General features: G+C 44.0%; 1 protein-coding gene and 1 non-coding gene across 4 annotated transcripts in view; one reads left to right on the top strand and one right to left on the bottom strand.

Moving 5' to 3' along the window:
• LOC126323356 (SH2 domain-containing protein 4B-like) overlaps window positions 1-21,365 on the top strand; it is a 575,575-nt gene that overhangs the window by 390,716 nt on the left and 163,494 nt on the right. The gene's annotated exons all lie outside the window — the stretch shown is intronic.
• Window positions 13,063-13,137, bottom strand: Trnal-caa (transfer RNA leucine (anticodon CAA)). The gene has a single exon. It is a non-coding gene; the product is annotated as a tRNA-Leu (tRNA).

Here is a 21,365-nt window from a genome sequence, read left to right on the forward strand (position 1 = left end):
GTGGTCTTCAGTCCAGAGACTGGTTTGATGGAGCTCTCCATGCTACACAAGCTTCTTCTCCGAGTAACTACGGAATACACTGGCTAAAATTTCATTCTTATGCGAGCTTATTTTCAGTACAGAACAAAAAGCCGTTCCTAGAGATGAATGGTTTGAGTACATGGTGATTACTGGGCGTGTCCACTGGAGCTTTTCAGGTGAAAATGGCAACACAGCATGCCCAGAGGGCAGCTTCTTGCCAATTTGTGGAAAAAGATGGAATCACTGGCATGAGTGACAGGGGAGCATCATACCAACAGATTGCACGGGTGACTGAAGTGACGTGGCTGTAGAACAAATGGTGACAAGATAGACATAGGGAACAGTGTGGCCAGAAGTGTTGGCAGGAGTCCTTACAGAATGACTACACTTCGAGAAGATCGCAGGATACGAGCACTATGAACTACGTGACCACAACAATATGCTGCACATGTCTTGTTTTTAACACTCGCAAATAATCCGGTGACTATAAACTGCTGAAGAAGGGCACGAGGTGCCTGAAACCGGTAAAGAAAGAAAAAAATTCCTTTGTGGATCTCGTTGCTGCTTATTTCAACAAAGAATTTTATAACTATGGCGTAAAACTTTTCTTTGCCGTCCGTGTAGATGTCGGCTATTATGCTGGTGTTTACATTGTCCAGTCACATTACTGCGACCACCTATCAAGAACCTGAATAACCGTCCTTCGCTGCCTGCACCGCTGCGAGATGTGCTTGAAGAGAGTCACTGAGGTTCTGGAAGGTGCCAATGGAGATGTGTAACCGTGGCAACTTAAGGGGACCTCGCCCTGCCTATATAACCCTTGTTAATTTAGGCAATTATTTGACCCATTTCTGAAAAAAACTTTTTGATGCAGGACCATAATATTTTTACTGTACGTTACATGATGCTAATAGAGTCAACTGTACTAAAATCTACTTTAGCCATTTTATAGTTTTTAAGGAATACTTTTTTAAATTTATTAACAAAATATATTAAGTTTTTATGCAGAAAATATTTTTCGTGAACTTCCTAATGGGGGAATATTAATGAATGTAGAACCGGAGGTGTTTTTTTTTATGTTGTGCAGAGTCTCTGAAAATTTCATCCATTTTTCTATGATAGTTTCCTATATAATGGGGCATATGTACTGAAAATTTTAGTTTGCGGGAAATTGACTTTAAAGAAAAAACTGTTGAATGTTGTTACTTACAGTTAATTAAAACTGTCCTGCTGCATATGATGGTCTTTCTTATGCCTCTAGCTTCTAGCTTCTTTTTCACCTTCCTGGATGTTTCTCTTGCTTTCTTGGCCATATTAGATGCAGACCTGTCTGCATCGGATATCCTCATTTTGCAGCCCAGTGATCATATTTTCACCAGGATTAATTCCGACCTTTTTTCAGTACCCGCACTTTCCAATATTACCACAAATGAATGTAATAACAGCATCATGAACTCCAAGTTTCATTGTATACATGCCTACAAATACAGTTTTAGGAAGGCGGTTCCAAATCATGCTGTTGAAACATTCATTTGGGTTCTGTGTCTGCCCATGCAGACATTTCCTTAGAAGGTCAGGATGAGCCAAGTCTCTGAAAATAGGTTTAATTGCTGTAGTAACAGCAGCAGGAGAGAATGCTGGTGATGATATTCTCCAGTTGCCTGAGCCCTATTGTATTTGCACCACGAATTTTCTCCTGGTGGACACAATCCATGACATAGCTTATCATCCGTAGAGGACTTATGGATGAATATGGCCCAAACGTCTCCCTTCATTGCCTCCAGATTTTCTTTATTTCTCCTAACTGCCTGCCCATAGTATACCTGGAAGTTTTCCATTTCAGTTTCAGCTAACCGACCCTGGCCAGTCAACAATTTTCCATCTTCTAATTTTTCTCCTCTCATATCAGCAGTTACTTTTCTCAGCCGTGTTCCCAAAAGTTTTTGAACATGGCCTACACATTCTGTTTTGCTAATAATGGCATCTCCATATGGCTTAGAGTTGACAGTGGGCGGGTTGACAGTGGGTGACAGAAAAGTGGACGTGGCACGTAAACATACGTGGAAGGAGAATGCTCTTTAACTGCTCGAAAAGATTTTTTTTTCAGCAAAATCCTTTTCAGAGTACTTAAATAAAACCTTTATCTATCGAAATATGATGAAAACCGAAAATCGATTTGTTTCGACCTGAACCACGTGTGGCCCCCTGAGCCGTGGCCAGCTGCACTAAGTTTCTCGGCGCGGACACCCCAATCGAGGTGGTCCCATAGTTTATGCATTGGATTTAAATCTGATGAGTCTGGCAGCCACGGGAGTCCGGTAAACTCATCCTGCTGGTCTTAGAACCACCTCATACACTACCAGCTGCGTGACTCGGTGCATTGTCCTGCTGATAGATGTCGTCGTGCCGAGGAAAACCAACTGCGTGGACATTGTCCCCAAGGATGGATGCAACTCCGCAGCCGTCGTTCAACTTTAGCACGTAATGGTCCGTGGTGCACCACACTTGCTTCGGCGCCGGTTTAGACAGCTCCATTTTGCTATGCAGGCTGTACTTTAACCATGGCGACACGCGAACAGTTTACAGACTTAGCCGTTTCGGAAATGCTTCTACCCTTGTGCCGAAAGCCAATACCGCCCGGTGTGGCCGAGCGGTTCTAGGCGCTTCAGTCTGGAACCGCGCAACCGCTACGGTTGCAGGTTCCAATCCTGCCTGGGGCATCTATGTGTGTGTTGTCCTTAGGTTAGTTAAATGGGTCAAATGGCTCTGAGCACTATGAGACTTAACATCTATGGTCATCAGTCCCCTAGAACTTAGAACTACTTAAACCTAACTAACCTAAGGACATCACACGCATCCATGCCCGAGGCAGGATTCGAACCTGCGACCGTAGCGGTCTCGCGGTTCCGGACTGAGCGCCTAGAACCGCTAGACCACCGCGGCCGGCTTTTGATATAAACTTCATTATATAAATATTTATGTCGCTCAGTAATTTAAAAATTTTCCTGTCAGTCTATGTTTGAAGTCTATAGACTTCAAAATGGTTCAAATAGCTCTGAGCACTATGGGACTTACCATCTCTCAGGTCATCAGTCCCCTAGAACTTAGAACTACTTAAACCTAACTAACCTAAGGACATCACACACATCCATGCCCGAGGCAGGATTCGAACCTGCGACCGTAGCAGTCGCGCCGTTCCAGACTGAAGCGCCTAGAACCGCTCGGCCACTCCAGCCGGCCTATAGACTTATTAACTACTTTTCTTAGATGCTTAAAACTTTTTTGCACACATTTATAACATTGTTATCTAAAAGGTAGGATACAAGCAAATGATTTCAATTAATAGTTTTTGTATTATAAATACATAAATTCGACAATCAAAATTAAAGTAATTTTTTATAATTAATAAGGGTATATTTTTCCTCCTACTGTTAGTAAGCTGGTGTCTGTAGTCTACTTTTCTCTAAATAGTAGCCTGAAATATCACAAAAAATTTAAGTCCTCTAGCTCAAATAGTATTTTTTGCATAAAATAAAAATGTCAGAAAATTTGATTCTGATTAAAGGTACATTTCATCTGTTACTCACCTCTGTCGTTCTTAAAGCCCTCCAGTTGCATAATATTCGTGGTTTGTGTGTTCCTTATCTTCTCTCTTCCTTTTATAGCTCCTCTTTGCTATTCTGGCCTCTTTAGTTGCCTCAAGAACTCATTTTTCGCCTTTGACCAGTCTCAAGGAATCTATTGCCATCACTGCTTGTCTCATATTGAAACCAGGAGTTAGTCCCAACAACTGTAAAACATCACATCTGCTAACTGTCCCACAATTAAAGCAAATAATTGCATCTAATACAACTAATCTAATGGTATTGAAACCAAGAAACACAGTTTTAGGCAGGTGTTCCTATATGACATGGTTGAAACATTCATTAACATTTTGTGTCTTTCCATGTAAGCACTGTGATAATAGTTAAGTGTCACTTAGGTCCCTGTATATGGGCTTAATTGCTTCCAGTACCTCAAATGGTAGGGAGATATGGTGTGCATAAGTCTCGCCATTTGCTACTGATTTTTTGTATCCACACCATGTCCAGAGAGCATGCTGTGGATGGTCATCCGTACAAGCTTTATGGAAAAAAGGTAGCCCGTACTGCTTTCTTCAAGGCCTCAATATTGCCTCGATTCCTTCTTATGGCTAAACCATAATAGAGCTGCAGTTTGCCAACCTCTTCTTTAGTAAGACGACCCCGACCATCAATTGGTTTTCCATCACTGGGCTTTTCCTCCTTCATATATTTTATTAGCTTACGTAAACGTGTGCCCATCCGCTTTCAGGCATGACCAGCACACTCTAACTTTACAATTTTTACAATTCTTCAAAGGGCATATTTTGCAATACATTTGCAAACCCTTTGGAGTCTCAGTCTCCAAGGTACTTCACATATTGAAATATATTTAAATTTGTTTTTAAAGATGTTTCCTATGTCCGAATCGATTCATTTAACTTCCATTTTGTTCACAAAACTCTAAATATTGATTAAAGACGGGAAAAAATTCGAATTTTTGAAGCAGATTCACTAAAAAGTGACGAATATAATACTGAGACCACAGAGGAAACACTTTGGAACGCTCCAGTGAATAAGAAATATTCCCAGTGCGTTCCCTGCAGTGAATCTTTCAGCAGGGCGTGAGTCGCCGGAATTTTGCGTGCGGCTCTAACTATTTCAGTCACTCTCTTCGACGAAATGATGACAGGAGCGGCGTTTACGTGACGTCGCGCCTGTGTTTACCGCTGCATTAACCCGCGCATAACCTGGGATGACCGTAAATCTTCTCGGCGCCGCTACCCGCACCCACCAATCTGCGCAGTGGCCTTCAACGACGAAAACAGCTTTGCTTAAGAGGCGTGCAGCTGCTAAACGCACGAAGCGGTTTCGATACCCGGTATTGTACAGGATTTTCCCTTCACCGTAGGACTAGAACGACGTCTGTAAAGGATGAGCCACTTGCAGCAGAAGTATTATATGTGAGCGAGGCTTACGTTTAGCAAGTATTTTTCACTCTCTGTAAGCGGATCTCTGTAAATAGATTCCATTTTCAGTTTTCAGTGCGACATGCACTGCGTCAGTATTCAATATACGTGCTGTATTCTTTAAAAAATATGTATGTCTCTCTTGTGCACTTCACTAGTGCCCTAAATATTGCGTCTTACTGACTGTCACACTATCATATCGCCCCGTCCCACCCTCTTGCTTCATTTGCTAACAAGACTTGCGAAGAAGACTATAAGCTCTAATTTCTCCGGCCGGCTGTTGTGGCCAAGCGGTTCTAGGCACTTCAGTCTAGAACCGCGCGACCGCTACGGTCGCAGGTTCGAATCCTGCCTCGGGCATGGATGTGTGTGATGTCCTTAGGTTAGTTAGGTTTAAGTAGTTCTACGTTCTGATGACCTCAGAAGTTAAGTCCCATAGTGCTCAAAGCCATTTTTTTCTAATTTCTCCGATTTCCTCGTCGTGATTTTGCGAATTGTATGTAAAAGATTTAAAATGTTGCCCGACTCTTCGTGTAAATTTCAGCAGTAATCCTTCCGTAGGGCACTAACAATCTCCCGCTTATTAAACGATCGCTACATCCTCTAGTGATCCTACCTGGCTAGGAATCCAAATTGATTGGCGATAGGAATCTGTCGCACTAGGATTTTTATGTTGCCTCCTGTATGAGTGAATTACAAGGGCTGTTTTGTTTTTCTCCCTCTCATCGGCGAGAAATAGAAATCAAGTGAAAATCAAAAATGTTTTATTTGCAACATTTAGCTATACCTTCCGGTTACATCTTTACATAGTCACCACTCCGACTTATTATTTGTCGTAGCGTGGTACCAACTTTTCAACACCTGCCTGTGATTTACGTCAATTCCCTTCGCTGGTCTGCAGGTCGTTGTCTGTACCAAAAATACTGTCATAGCCAGGGATTCACGCGAGAGAAGAGATGAAAATCAGAGAGACTCGTATTTCTTTTGAGCCGATTTGTCATGTACGTACGCATTGTATGAGATTGCTTTCGAATTAAGAAGCACTGCCCTTTTTCTGCTTGTCTGATACAATGTCAAGTTAACCGCCTGCAAAAGTTGGACCAGTAGCTGTTGATCGCACATATCTGGCGGTGAACGTATGAACACACCTTTTTTGCCCCCTTGTGGCTTCTTCCGAAAGATTGACCAGCTTGAGCATTACATGGTCAGTCAATATCCACAAAGTCGACTAGAGTTTGAGAACTTAAACTGCATACTGTGTTATTATTATTATTATTGACTAGGTTGCTGTTTTCTCTAAAACTGTATTAATCCGGAACTCAATTTCTACAACAAAAAAAGTATAATTAGGTTCTCATAGAAATGTGATACACGGTCAACATTGATCCAAAAAAATTCGCCGTATCAAGAGTACATTACTTCTTCGTATACATGTGGGAACAAAATTCTTGGTAGCATCAACCCTTGTCCAGCAACGTAAATCGTCGTTCACCTAAGGAAACGTTCAAACGTAACACACAACTCGGGTTGAACAAGTCTTTGGTCAGTCCTGAAATCCGGGTACAGTACACAAAATAGCACCTCACTGCTTATTGAAATAACCTTACAGGGTATTCTGGAACGGGACGGCAACACAAAAGTTTTTACTAATACTATAATACTCTAACAGAACTATTTTCGGATGTCTTCCAATATCTCTTTCACAGGCAGCACGCACGCACGCCACGAAGCAGCACATACATCATTCCATCAGCACCACATGATGACGGTTATTCGCCGAAATATCGCAGAATTCGACAACTGTCTCCGGCAGTACACCTGAGAACCTTGGAAATATCCGTTTTTATATTCTGCTTGTAGTTCTTTTATGGAATTCTGTGACCTGGTATTCTCATGGAGTATTGTCTCTAGTATTTAAATTACTTTTGAATTTCTTCAACCGCGCGGGATTAGCCGAGCGGTCTCAGGCGCTGCAGTCATGGACTGTGCGGCTGGTCCCGGCGGAGGTTCGAGTCCTCTCTCGGGTATGAATGTGTGTGTTTGTCCTTAGGATAATTTAGGTTAAGTAGTGTGTAAGCTTAGGGACTAATGACCTTAGCAGTTAAGTCCCATAAGATTTCACACACAGTTGAACATTTTTTTGAATTTCTTCAGTCGAGTAGAATATCTCCATTTCTAATCATATTTCTGCTTGGCCAGTTCTTTGACCTCCTGGGGAACCTCATTTCTGAAGTATGATTTTTAAATTATTTTTATTAAGACAGTTTTGTTTCCATAGGGTAAAACAGGAACCCCGCCACCATTTTACCGAGTTTCATGAATGCCTCTTTTTGGATATTATGGCCCTATGTTCTCCTAGTGGCACCACTGACAGTTTGGAATTAGTATATTCTAATTTTACTATCAGAGTCAAAATCAAAACTTATTTTTGTACCACATATTGGTCGTTATAAAAGTTAAATAGTAATTGTCACGCTTACGATGATGTTCACTTGCTTCCTAATTCACTCGTTTCACACACTTTTTACGGTCCCTTTCGTATCTGACACAACGCCGATGTTAAAAAGACGTCTTTGTTCCCATGCGTGCTAAGTCAGCTAGTGAGAGCAGCCTTTGTGAGTAAACAGCTAACGGAATGGACAGGTTCAGATAACTCACAGCAGGTAACGGCTGTTCAGCGGAAACCATGTAGACAGGTAATTCATATCGAGGAAACGGTTCTTCAGACGAAATGGCATTAGTGACGGCACCCACGCGCTGTCCGTTATAAGGAAACGTAAATTATCTGCCGTTAAGCACGCTATGTGGAGAAAACAAAATACTACAGATGACAATATATTCATTTTACATTCGTACAAATGCTTGTTGATGAACAACCTGTATTGTAACTGTCGGCAGTTTAGATGTATTTTCATACCGCCACATCTCGTTACATCAAACACTGATTTGAGTAATGAAAGAGGCCAAGAGCCATTAATTTGCCCCATAATATTTAACTACGCATTGTAATGATGTATTTTGACAATTTACAAGGAGAAATGCACCCAGCACCACTGACGCGCCTAAGAGACTATAGACTAATTCAACGTGCATATTAAAGACAGACTCTGAAGACAATTGAATATTACAAAAAACAAGGGCGCAGCCTATCGTGCACTGCCGGACGATATCACTGTCTTTTTATCACTTGTATAATACGTACACACCATTACATAAGCGTCATTATAAGATTTGTAATTTGTTTAAATCTATTGATAAATACTGTTATTTTGTTGCGTGCGAGACTAGTGTGTGCGAAAAGCAGAGAGTGGTTAATGAATGGACATTTCTACTGGATTTCTAAACTTGTTATTGACGTAACATGTTATATGTACGTCCAAGTTCGTAATTATAGTGTCAAATACTCTAAATTTGCCGGCCGCAGTGGCCGAGCGGTTCTATGCGCTTCAGTTTGGAACCGCACGACTGCTGCAGTCGCAGGTTCGAATCCTGCCTCGGGCATGGATGTGTGTGATGTCCTTAGGTTAGTTAGGTTTAAGTAGTTCTCAGTTCTAGGGGACTGTTGACCTCAGATGTTAAATCCCATAGTGCTCAGAGCCAACTCTAAATTTATGTTTGCTTAATCATTAACTTTCTATGTGCCAAGTCTTTTTAGAGAGCCAACAGTGTCCGACGTGTCATTGTGTGGACAGAACAGTCGAGGCCGGCGTTAACATACTACTTTTATTTCTCCCCTTGTAATATTCTTCAAACTCTGTTGTAAACTGGCCCTTAGGTACATTTTCAGTGCGGGTGACGTCCGGAAATTTCTTAGCAAACTTCTCTAATCGCACATCGCTCGCACAAAGCCTCACTGTTCCACAATGGTACGCGGCACTTTCTAAACGGGAAAGGGAGCCACGCAAATATATGTTGCTTCCCCTTCTCAATCTGATGCTTAAATAATAATAATAACATTTCCTTACACAGTCCACTCTAATGTTCTGATATTACGTAAGTGAAATTGTTTCTCGCGACGTAATGTTTAGTTCTCCTTCGCTTTGCAACATTTTCACTTAGCTCACAAATTATTCAAATGGCTCTGAGCAGTATGGGAATTAACATCTGTGGTCATCAGTCCCCTAGAACTTAGAACTGCTGAAACCTAGCTAACGTAAGGACATCACACACATCCATGCCCGAGGCAGGATTCGAACCTGTGACCGTAGCGGTCGCGCGGTTCCAGACTGAACCGCCCAGAGCCGCACGGCCACACCGGCCGGCTTCACTGAGCTCTTCCAACGTATATTTCATTCATGCATGCACAACCTTCATTTAATTAATAACGCTTATTACAAGCACTTGCTTTTAAGGATTATTTAGTAATTCAAATTTCACTGAATGACTTTTAGCAGTAATCATCCTTTAGGTCTCTCTTGCGATATCTGACACAACAGGAGATTCTGCAAAGATTATGTGGAAGAACTTGCTTCCCTTCTACGAGCAGCAGCAGTTTATCGCAGATCGCTGGAGCTAACGATTGGTACCTAGGCGACCGGAATAAAGCGCATGGTACTGTTACCGACGACTGTGCCGCTAAAGCGGAGTTGTTGAACGCAGTTTTCCGAAATTCCTTCACCAGGGAAGACTAATGGAATATTCCAGAATTTGAAACACGAACAGCTGCTAGCATGAGTTTCTTAGAAGTAGATACCTTAGGGGTTGCGAAGTAACTGAAATCGCTTGATACGGGCAAGTCTTCAGGTCCAGATTGTATACCAATTAAGTTCCTTTCAGGTTATGCTGATGCAATAGCTCCTTACTTAGCAATCATATACAATCGCTCTCTCACCGATAGATCTGTACCTACAGATTGGAAAACTGCGCAGGTCGCACCAGTGTTTAAGAAGGGTAGTAGGAGTAATCCATCGAACTACAGACCTATATCATTGACGTCGGTTTGCAGTAGGGTTTTGGAGCATATAATGGATTCAAACATTATGAATCACCTCGAAGGGAACGATCTATTGATACGTAATCAGCATGGTTTCAGAAAACATCGTTCTTGTGCAACGCAGCTAGCTCTTTATTCGCACGACGTAATGGCCGCTATCGACAGGGGATCTCAAGTTGATTCCGTATTTCTAGATTTCCGGAAAGCTTTTGACACCGTTCCTCACAAGCGACTTCTAATCAAGCTGCGGGCCTATGGGGTATCGTCTCAGTTGTGCTACTGGATTCGTGATTTCCTGTCAGGAAGGTCGCAGTTCGTAGTAATAGACGGCAAATCATCGAGTAAAACTGAAGTGATATCAAGTGTTCCCCAGGGAAACGTCCTGGGACCTTTGCTGTTCCTGACCTATATAAATGACCTAGGTGACAGAGCAGTTCTCTTAGGTTGTTCGCAGATGATGCTGTAATTTACTGTCTAGGAAGGTCATCCGAAGACCAGTATCAGTTGCAAAGCGATTTAGAAAAGATTGCTGTATGGCGTGGCAGGTGTCAGTTGACGCTAAATTACGAAAAGTGTGAGGTGATCCAGATGAGTTCTAAAAGAAATACATTGGAATTCGATTACTCGATAAATAGTACAATTCTCAAGGCTGTCAATTCAACTAAGTGCCTGGGTGTTAAAATTACGAACAACTTCAGTTGGAAAGACCACATAGATAATATTGTGGGGAAGGCGAGCCAAAGGTTGCGTTTCATTGGCAGGACACTTAGAAGATGCAACAAGTCCACTAAAGAGGCAGCTGACACTACACTCGTTCATCCTCTGTTAGAATATTGCTGCGCGGTGTGAGATCTTACCAGGTGGAATTGACGAAGGATATCGAAAGGGTGCAAAAAAGGGCAGCTCATTTTGTATTATCACGTAATAGGGGAGAGATTGTGGCAGATATGATACGTGAGTTGGGATTGAAGTCATTAAAGCAAAGACGTTTTTCGTCGCGGCGAGATCTATTTACGAAATTTCAGTCACCAACTTTCTCTTCCGAATGCGAAAATATTTTGTTGAGCCCAACCTACATAGGTAGGAATGATCATCAAAATAAAATAAGAGAAATCAGAGCTCGAACAGAAAGGTTTAGGTGTTCGTTTTTCCCGCTCGCTGTTCGGGAGTGGAATGGTAGGGAGATAGTATGATTGTGGTTCGATGAACCCTCTGCCAAGCACTTAAATGTGAATTGCAGAGTAATCATGTAGATGTAGATGTACATGTACTTGTAGATTACCGGTTTTAAGAAGGGCCGCAGGACAAATACACATAATTATAGGCCTATATCGTCGACATCAATCTGTAGCAGAATTATGGAACACGTTTTGTGCTCACGGTTTATTAAGTTTTTAGAGAACGAAAATCTCCACTATAAAAACCGACATGAATTCTGCGAACAGAGATCTTGGGAAACTCATCTCGCTCTGTTCCTCCGCGAGAGCCACAGCGCTTTAGACAACACCATTCAAGAATGAGATTTTCACTCTGCAGCGGAGTGTGCGCTGATATGAAACTTCCTGGCAGATTAAAACTGTGTGCCCGACCGAGACTCGAACTCGGGACCTTTGCCTTTCGCGGGCAAGCGCTCTACCAACTGAGCTACCAAAGCACGACTCACGCCCGCTACTCACAGCTTTACTTCTGCCAGTATCAGTCTCCTACCTTCCAAACTTTACAGAAGCTCTTCTGCGAAACATGCAGAACTAGCACTCCTGAAAGAAGGGATACTGTGGAGACATGGCTTAGCCACAGCCTGGAGGATGTTTCCAGAATGAGATTTTCACTCTGCAGCGGAGTGTGCGCTGATATGAAACTTCCTGGCAGATTAAAACTGTGTGCCCGACCGAGACTCGAATTCGGGACCTTTGCCTTTCGCGGGCAAGTGCTCTACCAACTGAGCTACCGAAGCACGACTCACGCCCGGTACTCACAGCTTTACTTCTGCCAGTATCCGTCTCCTACCTTCCAAACTTTACAGAAGCTCTTCTGCGAAACATGCAGAACTAGCACTCCTGAAAGAAAGGATACTGTGGAGACATGGCTTAGCCACAGCCGGGGGGACGTTTCCAGAATGACATTTTCACTCTGCAGCGGAGTGTGCGCTGATATGAAACTTCCTGGCAGATTAAAACTGTGTGCCCGACCGAGACTCGAACTCGGGACCTTTGCCTTTCGCGGGCAAGTGCTCTACCAACTAACTGCCGAAGCACGACTCACGCCCGGTACTCACAGCTTTACTTCTGCCAGTATCCGTCTCCTACCTTCCAAACTTTACAGAAGCTCTTCTGCGAAACATGCAGAACTAGCACTCCTGAAAGAAGGGATACTGTGGAGACATGGCTTAGCCACAGCCTGGAGGATGTTTCCAGAATGAGATTTTCACTCTGCAGCGGAGTGTGCGCTGATATGAAACTTCCTGGCAGATTAAAACTGTATGCCCGACCGAGACTCGAACTCGGGACCTTTGCCTTTCGCTGGCAAGTGCTCTACCAACTGAGCTACCGAAGCACGACTCACGCCCGCTACTCACAGCTTTACTTCTGCCAGTATCCGTCTCCTACCTTCCAAACTTTACAGAAGCTCTTCTGCGAAACATGCAGAACTAGCACTCCTGAAAGAAGGGATACTGTGGAGACATGGCTTAGCCACAGCCTGGAGGATGTTTCCAGAATGAGATTTTCACTCTGCAGCGGAGTGTGCGCTGATATGAAACTTCCTGGCAAATTAAAACTGTGTGCCCGACCGAGACTCGAACTCGGGACCTTTGCCTTTCGCGGGCAAGTGCTCTACCAACTGAGCTACCAAAGCACGACTCACGCCCGGTACTCACAGCTTTACTTCTGCCAGTATCCGTCTCCTACCTTCCAAACTTTACAGAAGCTCTTCTGCGAAACATGCAGAACTAGCACTCCTGAAAGAAGGGATACTGTGGAGACATGGCTTAGCCACAACCTGGAGGATGTTTCCAGAATGAGATTTTCACTCTGCAGCGGAGTGTGCGCTGATATGAAACTTCCTGGCAGATTAAAACTGTGTGCCCGACCGAGACTCGAACTCGGGACCTTTGCCTTTTGCGGGCAAGTGCTCTACCAACTGAGCTACCGAAGCACGAGTCACGCGCGCTACTCACAGCTTTACTTCTGCCAGTATCCGTCTCCTACCTTCCAAACTTTACAGAAGCTCTTCTGCGAAACATGCAGAACTAGCACTCCTGAAAGAAGGGATACTGTGGAGACATGGCTTAGCCACAGCCTGGAGGATGTTTCCAGAATGAGATTTTCACTCTGCAGCGGAGTGTGCGCTGATATGAATCTTCCTGGCAGATTAAAACTGTGTGCCCGACCGAGACTCGAATTCGGGACCTTTGCCTTTCGCGGGCAAGTGCTCTACCAACTGAGCTACCGAAGCACGACTCACGCCCGGTACTCACAGCTTTACTTCTGCCAGGATCCGTCTCCTACCTTCCAAACTTTACAGAAGCTCTTCTGCGAAACATGCAGAACTAGCACTCCTGAAAGAAGGGATACTGTGGAGACATGGCTTAGCCATAGCCTGGGGGATGTTTCCATTCAAGTTGATGCCGTGTTCCTCTACTTCAGGAGGCATTTGACACCGCCCCGCACTGCCGTTTAGTGAAAAACGTACGTGTTTACCGAGTATCGGGCCAGATTTGCGGCTGGATACAAGATTTACTTACAGACAGAACGCAACATGCCGCTCTTAACGGAACAAAATCGCCAGATGTACAGGTAATTTCCAGAGAACCCCCAGGAAGTATGATAGGATCGTTACTGTTTGCGAGGTCTGTAAATGGTTTAGTACAATGCTTCGAAAGCTCTTTAAGACAGTTCGCAAATGATGCGGTGGTCTGTAAGAAAATAGCAACGCAGGAAGACAGTATCGATTTGCAGAATGACCTGCTGAGGATTGATGAGTCGTGCAGAGCCGAGCAGTTGATGCTGAACGTAAATAAATGTAACACATTGCGCATACATAGGAAAAGAAGTCCATTATTGTACAACTATTCTATTCATCACAAAATGTTGGAAACGGTATCTACGTTAAAATATGTAGTTGTAACTATCCAAAGCGACTGTAAGTGGAATGAGCATATAAAACAAATAATAGAAAAAGCAGATGCCAGACTGAGAGTCATAGGAAGAATCTTAAAGATATCTAACTCATTTGCGAAGGAAATGGTTAACAAGGGGCTTGTTCGTTCGATTATTGAGTATTGTTCATCAATATGGCACCTGTACTATGTAGAACTTATAGAACAGATAGAAAAGCTCCAACGAAGAGCGACGCGTTTCGTCACACGGTCGTTTAGTCTACGCGAGAGAATTACCGAAACGTTGAAATTTCAAGAGAACACTTCCAGGAAGTCGGGCATCATTTCACCTCCTCCCGCATATATCTCGCGATATGACCCCGATGAGAAAGTTCGAGAAATTAGAGCTAATACAGAGGCTTACCACCCTTCTTCCTACGCGACATCCGGGAGTGGACAGAGAATGGGGGATCCCGATAGTGGTACCAGACTACCCTTGAAAATGCAGATGTAGATTTAGATGTAAACTGTCTAAATTTCCTACAGATTGAGGCATACTTCTTACGTGTATCATACTGAGGGAAAAATTTCCCGCTTTTACTAGTGTGACTTCGTGGCCTGGTTGAAGTACCAGATCAGTAATCTAATTTTTCGACGTAAGCACAGATATTTTGCTGTCAGTTGCTACACAAAAACTTCAGGGAAAGCTAACACGTATGAAATGTGCATAGCAGTTAGAATTCTAGACAACTTCATACAATTTCTACTGGGTGGATAAGATGCTTCCGAGATATACGTAGGCATACAGAGTACACGAACATTACTATTGTTGAGGGAAGGTTCAGTTTGATGACTGATTTATTTTTATCATACTGTCATCATTAGCATTGTCATCCATTTGACATCCAGTGTTGCATTCATACGTCCTCTTGGCGTTTCCATGGGTCACATTGTTCAGCGACACCAGCAATAATAGTCCTCCAGATTTTCCGATATCGTCTACCCAGTGTCAGTTACGTCGTTTTTATTTCCTTTCCTGTCCTTATGGTAATCGTATCCCACTGCCTCAAGTACAAAAACACCTTAGCCCGCTCTATGACCGCTTTTCTAATTAGGCGCCATACTTATTTCATGACAAATGAAGCTATACGGTTCAAGAGACCTTTTAAAATCCTAAAAAAAATTGTTCAAATGGCTCTGAGCACTATGGTACTTAACATCTGATGTCATCAGTCCCCTAGAACTTAGAACTAAGTAAACCTAACTAACCTAAGGACATCACACACATCCATGCCCTAGGCAGGATTCAAACCTGCGACCGTAGCGGTCGCGCGTTTCCAGACTGAAGCGCCTAGAACCGCTCGGAAATTTGTACCAAGGCCGGTTTTCCAACCTGGGTCTCCTGCTCGCCAGCCAGATGCGCTAACCACTACGCCACCCTGGCACACTAGCTTTGCATAAATGCGCGGGATACCCTAGAACGCCTCCCTCCTCATTTCAATTGCCCATTCACGCCTCAGCCCATTTCGCATTTCCCCTGAACTCGAACAGCATTGCAGAAGCTCTCCAACAGTATTCGAATAGCACCTCAGCATCAAACGAAACGGAGGTATCCCTCCTGAAACCCAGGCATAGGTGCTTTAATCAAATAAAACTATATAGTTCCAGAGACGTTTTCATGTCTCAAAGATCTGTGATGTGTACATGCAATCTGAAGCAACGAATTAAAATTTGTATCAAGGCCAGGATTCGAACCTGGGACTCCTGCTCACAAATTTTTTTTGTCTCATTTTGTTCCATATTGTTCGCTGAGTTTGTTCGTGGCGGACGTCCGATGACACATGTTCAGGTTGTTCGTTGATCCGTTCACTCAGTTTTTTTAATTACAGAGGGTAGCTAAACCCTCTGACGGAACACGCTGAACTACCGTGCCGGCTGCTCACTAGGAAGATGTGCTAACCACTGCGCCACGTTGGCACACTGGATTTCCACCACTGCTTGGTCTGCAGTACACGCCTCTCTTCTCAATCCAAATTCCCATTCACACCTCGGGCTGTCCAACTGTATTGGAATATTTCATTATAGTTTAATTTCGTGTTCTGGTAAGTGATTTTCTATGCAGGTCTCCCATTCTTTATCGAGGTTTATCAACAGGCAAACATAAACTACCTCAGCAGCAAAGCAATGGTTCTCCAAATAAAGGGTAAGCCGGAACTCCAGCGACAAACTTACAGACCTGCCAGTGTGGACCAAAATAAGAAGAAAAAGTCTGGTAAACATGGTCTCTAAAATGCGTACCTTAAGAGCTACGAGCACTTGTTCGTATTAGATACTGAACATCTCTTCTACTGAACAAGTGCTCCTAGCTCTGAAGGTCTGCATTTTAGAGACCACGTTTACTAGACTTTTTTCTCGTTTTGCTTCATACTGCAGCTCTAAATATTTGTCGGTGGAGTTCTGGTTCAGCGTGTATGTTCCGTTAACATGTATCTCCTTCGTTTTTCCAGTTTAAAGATCTGGGATGTTCGTTTGGGCAGGTAAGAAAATTTGGAGAAAGTCTGCACTCGACACAGGAGGATGGGACTTGAATATTGACAGTGTACTATGATTATTTAGCTATACTAATACATTTTACTGTTCACTGTAGTAATTCATTTTACAACTGACGTCAGGTTCGGTGACAGGCTGTTTTTTTTTTTTTTGCATCTGTCGCTACAGTATGAACGACACCACACAGGCAAACGTAATAAATGTTTTGTTACCTGATGATCTCAGGTCGATCGAACGAAATTGTTCATTGGAAATTTGTGATAACTTCCATGGGCCCAAACTGCTGAGGTCATCGGTCCCTAGGCTTACACACTACTTAATCTAACTTAAACTAACGTACGCTAAGGACAACACACACACCGATGCCCAAGGGAGGACTCGAACCTCCGACGGGGAAAGCCGCGCGAACCGTGGCAAGACGCCCCAGACCGCACGGGTACCTCGCGCGGCTAAGGTGTTAATGAGCAGATCTTGGAAGAACTGAAATTTAATATCTTTTCGAATATTTTCTAGCTTTAAGACACCAACTGCACAAAATATATTCACCTTTTATTTTTTAATTTACTTTCACTGTTCCAAACGATAGTGCGAGAACAGTGTCTTCTTCTAAACTCCAAATAAAACAAAATGTATCCTGTTTGCTGTTTCGTTTTTCTTCTTTTTTCGGCTATTATTCTATACGAAGCAATTTTCTGACTAACAGATATCTTAAGATTTACTATTTGCATCTCATAGCACTATTAACCTTTTCTTGAATCCGAGTACCGAACAGCAATCTTCAACGATTACACTGCACCTTTTCACTCATCCTCAGACGTTAATAATGATGATTCACCGCCCTCGCGAGAATATTTCGGCCTTGACATTTGCCTTGAGGAACCTGTCGCTACCGGCGTGCGCTGTCGGCTGTCTTACTCACGTGCCATGTCGCCGTAAAAAGTGAAACGAGGCGGCGGCAGCGCACACGCCGCTCATGGAATATGACGCTCGCGCCGAGAATAATATCGTAATTGGTCCGGACAGACGGCGATTACAAGCCGCACCCGGCCGGAACAGTACTGCCCGCTGGCTGGCGAAAGCTAACGTGCTGCGCTCACTCGCTTAATTTCTTCCACAAGGTCCGCAGGTTCGGTAGCGCTCTCTCTCTCTCTCTCTCTCTCTCTCTCTCTCTCTCTCTCTCTCTCTCACACACACACACACACACACACAGCACACATTAAAACCCCCTTGATCCTGACACGTTCTGAAAAAAAAATCATATTGGAGTAAAAGTTTTTGCAACATTGTTCCAGGAACGGTTCAAATGGCTCCGAGCACCATGGGACTTAACTCCTGAGGTCATCAGTCCCTCAGGACTTAGAAGTACTTAAACCTAACTAACCTAAGGACATCACACACACATCCGTGCCAGAGGCAGGATTCGAACATGCGACCGTAGCGTTCGCGCGGTTCCACACTGTAGCGCCTAGAACCGCTCGGCCACTCGGGCCGGCTGTTCCAGGAAAAACAATGATCTACTAATAATATAACTTATTTAGTTGACACATTCCCGATCGAGACTGAGTTTATTAAATAAGTTATAACATTAGAGCAAGTTCTCAAACTGCAAAATAAATTACCCAGGATTACTTAGATAACACAGTGTAGGGATTTGGTAAAAATGGTGCACAAGTAAGTAATAGGGATGACAGTAACAGTAAAAAATGTTCAAATGTGTGTCAAATCTTATGGGACTTAACTGCTAACGCCATCAGGCCCTAAGCTTACACACTACTTAACTCAAATTATCCTAAGGACAAAAACACACACCCATGCCCGACGGAGGACTTGAACCTCCGCCGTGACCACCCACACAGTCCATGACTGCAGCGCTTGAGACCGCTCGGCTAATCCCGTGCGGCGACAATAACGGTAATGCCGGCCGCTGTGGTATAGCGGTTCTAGGCGCTTCAGTCCGTAACCGCGCAGGTTCGAATCCTGCCTCGGGCATGGATATGTGTGATGTCCTTACGTTAGTCAGGTTTAAGTAGTTCTAAGTCTAGGGGACAAATGACCTCAGATGTTAAGTCCCGTAGTGCTTAGAGCCATTTGAACCATTTGAATAACAGAGCAGGCTCAGATAAATAAGAACATTTCTACTAGATCGTTCATACATGTAATAAATATTTTGTTTCCATGACTGTTCGGCGATCGTGTAATTAACAGGTGATCAAAAGGTCAGTATAAATTTATGATTTAAAACTTAATAAACCACAGAATAACGTAGATAGAGAGGTAAAAATTGACACACATGCTTGGAATGACGTGGGGTTTTACTAGAACCAAAGAAAAACAAAGTTCACAAAATGTCCGACAGATGGCGCTGGACAGCAAAACGTCACTGACTGCGCATGACAATCGTGTATAAATAGAGCTGTAATGAGAGAGAGAATCAGTGTCCCTCCCCTCGCACATTGTTTCCAGTACTTGGACAACATTGCACACACGGAACTCAATGCCCCAATCACTACACAGGATCTCATTGCTACACTCCGCACAAAACGCATCACCGCTCCTGGTCACGATCGTGTCACCTACCGTCACCTTCGTGAAGCTCCCGTCTCTTTCCTTTCCACCTTGGCCAGGCTCTACAATGTAGTCCTGTACACCGGCTACTACCCCGACCCGTGAAAAACCTCCCGTACTTTGATGTTCCTTAAACCTGGCAAACCGCCGTCCGCCATCTCTTCCTACCGTCCCATCAGCCTTACCTCGGTCTTCAGCAAGGTCCTGGAATCTATCCTCACCCGACGCGTCCACCAGCATCTCCACCAACACCGCCTCCTTCCCTTTACCCAGTGTGGCTTTCGGCCGTCCTTCTCTTCCGACGACCTTCTCCTTCACCTCACTCATCTCCTTTCTGACCAGCTTAATTCCCGTCGCTCCGCTATCTTCTTCTCCCTGGACCTCAAACGAGCTTATGACCGCGTATGGCATTCCAGTCTCCTCTTCAAGCTCCAAACCTTCGCCCTTCCCATTGACTACGTCCGTCTGATCGGCTCCTTTCTCTCCCACCGTCCTTCCTACGTCACCATCCATAACACGGACGTTGCCTTGACGTTGCCTGAAAAGTCACTTTTAGTGAAGCTGAATTATCAGACTGGGTAATGTGCTAGTTCAGCGTTACGATCCTATCGCAAATAGGAAGAGGATTCGAACGGGTAAAGGTCCGTTGACGAATTCAGCTGTGGCGAGAATGATTTCGAAGTTCGAAGCCACGGGCTGTTTAGATGATAGACCCCGTGGTGGCCGACCGAGCACAAGGCGTAATGCTGCTGAAACAGGTCAGGAAGAAATGGAGACTGTAGCGGGTTCGTCTATGCACGGTGAAGTCAGCGCTCGTGCAGTCGCACGTCGCACTGGCATTCCATACACTACTGTCTGGTTGGCACTGAGAGTACCCTCCAATGCTATCCGTACAAAATCCATCGGCATTATGAAATGTTACCTGGCGATTTAGTGAAGCGGAGGGCATTTGCGGTGTGGGTGTTTCAAAAGATGGCGGAAGATGACGATTTGTTGAGTAACGTGTTGTGGACCGACGAAGCTCATTTCACGCTCCGAGGGTCTGTCAACGCCCACAACTGCAGAATTTGGGCTACCGAAAAATCCTATAACTGTCGTGAGAACTCCAGTGCACGACGAAAAAGTCACGGTATGGGTTAGATTTACTACATCTACCGTTATCGGGTCTTTTTTCTCCAAGGAAATGCATGATCTTGGTTTTGTAACTGCTACCGTGACGGGTGAGAGGTACGCCGACATGTTACAAAAATGGTTCAAATGGCTCTGAGCACTATGGGACTTAACATCTGTGGTCATCAGTCCCCTAGAACTTAGAAGTACTTAAACCTAACTAACCTAAGGACATCACACACATCCATGCCCGAGACAGGATTCGAACCTGCAACCGTAGCAGTCGCGCGGTTCCGGACTGAGCGCCTAGAGCCACTAGACCACCGCGGCCGGCCGACATGTTACAGAATCGCATCATCCCCAGAATGGCTGGTAAAAACCTGCTGGAACGTACGATGTGACGCGTGAAAGATCTCTTGCGCCCTTTGTTTGGTGATGATCGTGAGTTCAGCCGCCACTTTTCTCATGCTTGGCCTCCCAGGTCCCCAGACCTCAGTCCGTGCGATTATTGGCTTTGGGGTTACCTGAAGACGCAATTGTATCGTGATCGACCGACATGTCTAGGGATGCTGAAAGACAACGACCGACTCCAATGCCTCGCCATAACTCCGGACATGCTTTACAGGGCTGTTCACAACATTATTCCTCGACTACAGCTGTTGTTGAGGAATGATGTTGGACATATTGAGCGTTTCCTTTAAAGAACATCATCTTTGCTTTGTCTTCCTTTGTTACGCTAATTATTGCTATTCTGATCAGATACAGCGCCATCTGTCGGACATTTTTTGAACTTTTGTATTTTTTTGGTTCTAATAAAACCCCACTTCATTCTAAGCATCTGTGTCAATTTGTACCTCTCTATCTATATTATTCCGTGATTTATTCAGTTTTCAAATTTATACTTACTTTTTGATCACCTGGTATATCAGGTGTCCTCAGTAAGAGTCGTCAGCCGCATTTTGATTTGTGTCTTAGCAGATATTTGAACTTCCTTTTGCGCAGTGTGTAGATGGAGTAAGCCCAAACAAATATAGACCATCACGTCTTTCAAACGTCGCTCA

The sequence above is a fragment of the Schistocerca gregaria genome, chromosome 2 (genome assembly GCF_023897955.1).
Source record: "Schistocerca gregaria isolate iqSchGreg1 chromosome 2, iqSchGreg1.2, whole genome shotgun sequence".
NCBI classification, from domain to species: domain Eukaryota; kingdom Metazoa; phylum Arthropoda; class Insecta; order Orthoptera; family Acrididae; genus Schistocerca; species Schistocerca gregaria.